An 8,815-nucleotide genomic window follows, 5' to 3' on the forward strand; every position below is an offset into this window, starting at 1 on the left:
CCTAAAAATTCCACCCAGCCTCTTGTTAGAAATGCCACCAAGAAAGGCCAACTGCTGCTTGGTGGAGTGAAGTGTGAAATTCATCTCCATTTTCACATAGGGATGAGCAGACTCAATATTGCACCAACAATTGATAAGAAAACTCTCTCACTCGACAAAGAACAATTTCAGGGTGCCAAAAATTTGGAAATGTTTAAATAAATAAATGCAACAGCCACTCCTCATGCCATGAAATATGCCACCTCAAGTACAACCAATCCCAAAGACCACTATTTTAATGACAAAGTAAGGTAGCAACATTAATTTTGATGATGCAGGATTAAAAACTTCTCCTAAACAAAACCAAGGAGTTGAAGTGATGTTGTCGTACTATGAGATCTCCCAAAACACCTCTACATCTGAACTATCCCATCATCGGACCATTAGGGAGTCCAAGTCACAAGCCATGTTGGACAGGAGGTCAGACTCTCCATTTCCCTCATGCTTAATATGTGATACTTTAGAATCTTGAAAAAAACTCAATTTAGAAACAATCACTGAAATAAACTTATTAATTCGCCAATACTATGTGGATCCCTTTGAAATCACGTCTATAATTATCTTAGAGTCCCCTTCAATATAAATATTAGAAATGTTAAGATTACAAGCTAACTCAATTGTCATTAATGTTGCTTAAACCTCTGCTTCATTATTCATGCCATTTTGCAATCTCTGAGCACCTTTAATCAAAATTTTCCCTTCATCATCATTAGCCACAACCAATACCTGAAATACTCGGGTTACCACTTGAAGCACCATCAAAGTTAATCTTCACCCATCCCTTTGATAACTCAATGATGAACAATAAGTACCAAACCAGTACTAAGAGGGGGGGTGAATCAGTACAGTCACAAAAACTTTTCCCGAACCGGTTTGACTGTAAACACTGCAAATGTCTGACAGACAGTAACACCGGTCTGAAACAAAGTGCAACTGGTAAAGCTAAGAATGACTGTGACAAGCATTAACCGGTTAATCACTTAGCTTTCCACTCAACTTAATACTACACTTCCATTTCACCTTTATGCATGAATAGGTAATCTATCATCAAAAATATAATAACAACTAGCTCAGCATGATTTACCTTCAGACACAAATCACTTAAATCATCACATGAAAAATACTACACATGACACAGATTTTTTCACGTGGAAACCCAACTGGGAAAAACATGGTGGGGATGAATACCCACAAGCTACTTTTGAACTCTTTAGAAGTCCGCTCTGTTAGGAGCCTAGTCTGGTTAAAGATTGTTACAACAGGTTCTGCTAGGAACCGATCCTGTTAGAGATCACCCGGTTAAGGGATGGATAAATACCCAGTTAAGGGTTAAACTCTGTTAGAGGATTTCAAGAACTCAATGAGTTTGAGTCACCCTGTTAAAGGATTTATAGCAAGCTGATTAAAGCTACCTGGTTAAGGGATTTTCCAACTGTTGAAGTGGTTAAAGATCAATAGGTATTACAATGATCTGATAATAGCACTCAATGCCTAATGCAGATCCGCTTAAGTTCCTACCTTCTGCACACACACTATGCAGGAATCAATTATCTTATCTCATCTGGTCTAGCAAGAATCACGTATCTCTGCACTTAGATACACACACACCATTTTCCAACAACCTCAATATGAAACACAACATCAACCTTATAGGAAACTGATAGGTTAGTAGCATAAACCCAAAAGCCTAAACATTTAGGTTAAGCAATTTAGGCAGTTCAATCCTGGCCATTAAACACTTTGCATTTGAATACAATGGTCTTGAATAGATCTCAAGACATTCTCCATCGCTCATTCTTCACCGCTTCATGGAAGCTATAACCCATCACACGTTCTCTACCATTTATAGGGACTTCGCACATTCTCGAGGTAGATAGGATCAATTTCCTTAATGCAAGATCCTTTACGTGCACAAGGCTGACATGGCACCATGACCTGATCTTCATTACAATTCTAATTCATCACATGATGTCATCAGTTGAATCACACAAGCTTGGAACACTTCAACCGGAAACCCTTAAGCTAAGACTACCAACCGATAGTCATACCATATTAAGCCTTCATAGAAAACATTCCATATGTTGGTTCACATTTCATCATACCGGTTCTCTTGGACAAACATAGCACTTCACCTATTGCTCAAATACCGGTTTATACCACTATACCGGTTCACCACATTGTACCCATTCATATTTCAGCATATTGTCGGTTCACTCTCCAACATATTGACATCAATGACAACATAATATCATCATGTCAACATACTCTGCACAAATGCCAACAATCTCCCCCTTTGGCATTGATGGCAATATACAAAGATCTCTCTTTCTGCATCCCATCTTCTCCCCATTGCTGCAGATATCTTCTCTAATTCACATCTTCTCCCCCTTTGACAACAATGCCAAAGTGGAGGCACAAGCTTTCCTGTTCCACTATGCTGCTCCCCCTGAGGAGTAGCATCCTTCAACACATCAATCCGAAAAAATTTGGACACTGTAATGCCTGACTGACGTGGAGTACATACTTTCAGTTCACCTCTTGAAGGGGAAACGCCCCTAATTCACCTCTTAAATAGGTAAATGAAGCCTTTGGTAGAGGCTTGGTGAATATATCTGCTAACTGCTCCTTACTAGAAACATGTTCCAGTACAACCTCCTTGTTCTGAACCTTTTCCCTCAAGAAATGATACTTGAGCTCAAAGTGCTTGGTTCTAGCATGCAAAACCAGATTCTTGGAAATGTTAATTGCACTTGTATTGTCACAAAATATGCTTATCGGTTCAGATATAGGAACTTTGAAGCCATTCAATACATGCTTCATCCAAATAGTCTAGGTGCAGTTCATAAAAGTTGCAACATACTCCGCTTCTGTTGTAGACTGGAAGATACAACTCTTCTTTTTACTCATCCATGAGACCAGTCTACCACCGAGAAAGAATGCACCACCGGTTGTGCTCTTCCGGTCATCCACATTACCAGCCCAATCAGCATCTGTGAACACTTTCAGGTTGAAATCATTATTGTATGGATACCATAACCCATAGTCAATAGTTCCCTTCAGATATCTAAGAATCCGCTTGACTACTACCAAGTGGGATTCTTTAGGGCTTTGTTGAAACCGAGCGGTAATACCCACTGCATGTGCAATGTCCAGTCTGCTATGCACTACATAATGCAACTTACCAATAATTGATTGGTAATCCTTCTCATTTACCACCACTAAGTCATCTTCTTTTGATAGCTTATAACCGGTCACCATTGGTGTACCAACCGGTTTACTATCTTCCATGCCAAAAGTCTTCAACACCTCTTTGACATACTTGGACTGAGTAATAAAGATCCCATCTTTCATTTGTTGAATCTGTAGTCCAATGAAGAACTTAATCTCCCCTATGAGTGACATTTCAAACTCCTTTTTCATCTCATCAGCAAATTCATGACTCATCTTGTCATCACCTCCAAAGATGATATCATCAACAAATACTTCACATATCAGAATCTGATCTCCTTCTGATTTCAAGTAGATATTGCTATCTTCACTTGTTCTTTTAAATCCAATCTTCACAAGATGGGAGTGCAAGTGTTCATACCATGCTCTAGGTGCCTGCTTCAGTCCATACAAGGCTTTATGTAGCCTACACACCATGTCATTGTCTTCTGATAGGGAAAACCCATCTGGTTGCTCTATATACACCTCCTCTTCAAGTATTCCTTCTAGGAATGCAGATTTTACATCCATTTGGTATACCTTGAATCCTTTAAAAGCTGATCTAGCTACTGGGGCAAAGGTTTCTCCATAGTCTTCTCCTTCTTCTTGAGCATATCCTTTACATACTAGTCTGGCTTTGTTCCTTACCATTGTGCCATCCTCATTCAGCTTGTTTCTGAAAACCCATTTGGTACCAATGGCATTTTTATGCTCTGGTTTGGGTACCAAAGACCATGTACCATTCTTCTCTATCTAGTCAAGTTCCTCCTCCATTGCCTTGATCCAGGCTTCATCTTTTTGTGCCTCTTTGAATGATTTAGGCTCAAATTCAGAGATCATACAAGAATTCTCTCTGACATTTTCTTCTTGTAAGGATTCCTGCATCCTTATCTCCTATGATCTGCTTTGGATCATGATTCAGTTTGACATATCGAGGAATGCTCTTGACTGATTCCTCCTACTTTTCTTCTTCATCCTCATCTTCATCAACATTAGCATCTACCGATGTAAGAACACTGTTACTGGTACTTGGCTGATTAGCAACCGGTTCCTAGAAGGTTATTATCGGTTCATCTCTTACTTGCTTACTGTTGGTTTCCTTAGGTTTTCCAGAGTTTTCATCAACTCTAACATTGATGCTTTCAACAATTCTTTGAGTCCTATTGTTGAAACATTTGAGAGCTTTATATCCTAGGAATATTCCTTCATCACATTTTGCATCAAACTTGATCTGATGTTCACTCCTCTTGATATAACATTTGCTACCAAATATTCTTAAGTAGCTTACCACTGGCGTCTTACCGGTCCAATACTCATAAGGATTCTTATCTTTTCCTTTCTTGATGAGTACCTGGTTCATTGTGTATACAATAGTGCTCATCGCTTCTCTCCAAAAGGTGTGAGCAACTTTTCCTTGGATCAACATAGTTCTAGCTACTTCAACCACATTTGGTTGTTTCTCTCTGCTAAGCCATTCTGTTGTGGAGTTCGAGGGGCAGACAATTGCCTCTTGATGCTGTTCTCTTCACAATATTTTTTGAATTCACTGGAAGTGAACTCTCCTCCTTGATCAGTTCTAAGGCATTTGATTCTTCTACCACTTTCCTTTTCTACCAGTGCTCTAAAATCTTTGAACTTTCCAAAAGCTTCAGACTTATCTTTCAAGAATGTGACCCACATCATTCTTGAGCAATCATCAGTCAAAATCATGAAATACCTATCTCCCTGCACACTCCTAGTTTTCATAGGACCACACAAATCAGTATGCACAAGATCAAGTAAATTGTCTGCAGTGAAAGATTTACCTTTGAAAGTTGAGGAAGACATTTTCCCTAGTTGACATTCTCTGCACAAAGGATTTTCCAGTTTTCTCAACACCGGCAATCCTCTAACTGCCTTGGTCTTGCTGGCCTTCACAATGTTGTCAAAGTTTACATGGCAGAGTCTCCTGTGCCATATCCAACTATCATCAAATTTAGCCATAAGACATGTACTTACATTTGCATCTAGCTGAAATAAGTTACCTTTGGTCTGCATACCGGTGGCCATCAATTCACTATTCTTTCCTTTGATTTTGCACACTCCATTTTTGAATTCCAGAATGAGTCCACTATCATTCAGCTGGGCAACGCTCAATAGATTGTGTCTGAGACCTTCCACCAAATACACATTGTCAACACTGCTCTTTCCATTCAGAGAGATGGACCCTCTTCCTTTAACCATACATGGTGCATCATTACCAAAACGAACCACACCACCATCATATTATTCTAATGATAGAAACTTGCTCTGGTCACCAATCATATGGTAAGAACAACCACCATCAATAATCCACTTATTGGAATTATCAAAGCGGGAGACAAGAGCCTTCTTGTCTGACACATCTTCCTTTACTGCAACAAACACAATGTCTTCATTCTCTTCATCTTTTGATTCCTCATCTGTGACACCTTCATCAACTGCAACAAAATAGTTTCTCTGATTTCCTCCTTTGAATTTATTGAACCTCTCTGGTTTGTCCTTGTTGTCACCATTAGGACAGTTTATAGCAATATGTCCTATCCGGTTACAAGAAAAGCATTTCAAAGGGAGCTTACCTTTATATTTACCGGTTCCTTTAGGAAGTTTCCTAGCAAGAAGAGCTTCAAATTCCATCAGGATCTCCTCATCATCCATTTCTCTGCTGTGTCTTGGTTCACCACTGGTGCTTGCTTCTTTTCCTTTTCTGGATGGTACAACAGAAGCTCTAAAAGTTGATTCAGTCTTTTGAACACTGCCATCAAAACTATTTAACTCATAGGTTGTCATCTTTGCAATGATGGAGTCTAGGGATACCTTAGTCTTGTCTATTGATCTCAACTCCTGAATAGCAGCAACCCTTATTTCATAGACCAGTAATAAGGATCTCAGAACTTTTCTTACCACAGTGGAATCTTCCATTTTACCACCTGCACTCTTGATATCTCCAACAACAGTTTTGATTCTTATTCCATACTATTAAATGGTCTCTCCTTCAACCATCTGCGTGTCTTCAAACTTCCCTCTAAGGCTTTCTTCCTTAGCTTGTTTTAAATGCTCATCACCACCATAGATACTTTCAAGAGTGTCTCATACTTCTTTGGGATTATCTTTATCCTGGACATCAATAAACTCAATGTCAGATAAGCTATTGATTAGGGCTTCCATGACTTGCCCATTCTCCTGTATTTCTCTCTTTTGATCATCGGTGAGAGTACCAGTAGGAATAACAAAAGCATTCTCAACATAGCTCCAGTGTTGAGCACCCATGCTTCTGATGTAAATCTTCATTCTGTTCTTCCATATTTTGAAGTTATCTTTGTTGAACTTTGGACCTTCCCTCTTCATCATTACAATAGGATCTTTCCCTCAAGCGGTTAAGCTCACAACATAGAGGACCTGGAGGATGCTCTGATACCAAATGATAACTCAATGATGAACAATAAGTACCAAACTGGTACTGAGGGGGGGGGTGAATCAATACAGTAGCAAAAACTTTTCCCAAACTGGTTTGACTGCAAACACTACAAATGTCTGACACACAGTAACACTAGTCTGAAACAAAGTGCAACCGGTAAAGCTAAGAATGACTATGACAAGCATTAACTGGTTAATCACTTAGCTTTCCCCTCAACTTAATACTACACTTCCATTTCACCTTTATGCATGAATAGGTAATCTATCACCAAAAATATAATAACAGCTAGCTCAGCATGATTTACCTTCAGACACAAATCACTTAAATCATCACATGAAAAATACTACACATGACACAGATTTTTTCACATGGAAACCCAACTGGGAAAAACCACGATGGGGATGAATACCCACAAGCTGCTTTTGAACTCTTTAGAAGTCCACTCTATTAGGAGCCTAGTCTGGTTAAAGACTATTACAACAGGTTCTACTAGGAACCGATCCTATTAGAGATCACTTGGTTAAGGGATGGCTAAATACCCAGTTAAGGGTTAAACCCTGTTAGAGGTTACCTTGTTAAAGGATTTCAAGAACTCAATGAGTTTGAGTCACCCTGTTAAAGGATTTACAACAAGCTGATTAAAGCTACCTGGTTAAGGGATTTTCCAACTGTTGAAGTGGTTAAAGATCAACGAGTATTACAATGATCTGATAATAGCACTCAATGCCTAATGCAGATCCGCTTAAGTTCCTACCTTCTGCACACACACTATGTAGGAATCAATTATCTTATCTCATCTGGTCTGGCAAGAATCACGTATCTCTGCACTTAGATACACACACACCATTTGCCAACAACCTCAGCATGAAACACAACATCGACCTTATAGGAAACAGATAGGTTGGTAGCATAAACCCTAAACCCTAAACATTTAGGTTAAGCAATTCAGGCGGTTCAATCCTGGCCATTAAACACTTTGCATTTGTATACAATGGTCTTGAACAGATCTCGAGACATTCTCCATCGCTCATTCTTCACTGCTTCATGGAAGTTATAACCCATCACGCGTTCTCCATCGTTTATAGGGAGTTCGCGCATTCCCGAGGTAGATAGGATCAATTTCCTTCATCCAAGATCCTTTATGCGCACAAGGCTGACGTGGCACCATGATTTGATCCTCATTACAATTCTAACTCATCACACGATGTCATCGGTTGAATCACACAGGCTTGGAACACTTCAACCGGAAACCCTTAAGCTAAGACTACCAATTGGTAGTCATACCATATTAAGCCTTCATAGAAAACATTCCATATGCCAGTTCACATTTCATCATACCGGTTCTCTTGGACAAACATACCACTTCACCTATTGCTCAAATATCGGTTTATACCATTATACCGGTTCACCACATTGTACCGGTTCACATTTCAGCATATTGTCGGTTCACTCTCCAACATATTGACATCAATGACAACATAATATCATCATGTCAACATACTCTGCACAAATGCCAACACCCTTCTCTAGTTCTCTCCATGAAATATCAGATACATCACTCCCAATAGGATTTACCCTTGGAAGCCCATTAATGTGCCTTTCTTGAAGTTTTATTATTTATACATTTCAATTTCAAATTTTTGCTAAATGGAATTTTTTTTTTCCAAAAATTAAATAGTAACTTAGAAACTACATTCAATTTTTTGTAATCTTTGTTCTTGCATATTTTTCAAATTATGTTAATAACCTATCCAAATTTTTATGTAAGTTGTCTAACTTTGTTTTTATAAATTTTCATTGGCACTTAAAGACCTAATTTAAACACCATGATCTTCCACACACCCACAAAAGTTACATCTTACTTGAAATGAATAGATAATTTTATGAATTTTGTCTAAACTTCCACATCTTCTATATGTGTTTACTGATGAACTTGCATTTGCATCATCCCAATTTCATGGAACTATAAGCTAAATACATCCACTACCATATTCAAAATTTTCACCTCTTGAAGAAGTCATTGTAAACACAATATTCAATTCCTAAACGTTTAGTTGAACACGGCGACTTTCTTTATAATGTTTGTTTTCCTCATGTGTGTTTGGAAGAATTTTGAGCTAATCATCCACATTC

Source organism: Cryptomeria japonica, chromosome 4 (assembly GCF_030272615.1).
Source record: "Cryptomeria japonica chromosome 4, Sugi_1.0, whole genome shotgun sequence".
Lineage (NCBI taxonomy): Eukaryota > Viridiplantae > Streptophyta > Pinopsida > Cupressales > Cupressaceae > Cryptomeria > Cryptomeria japonica.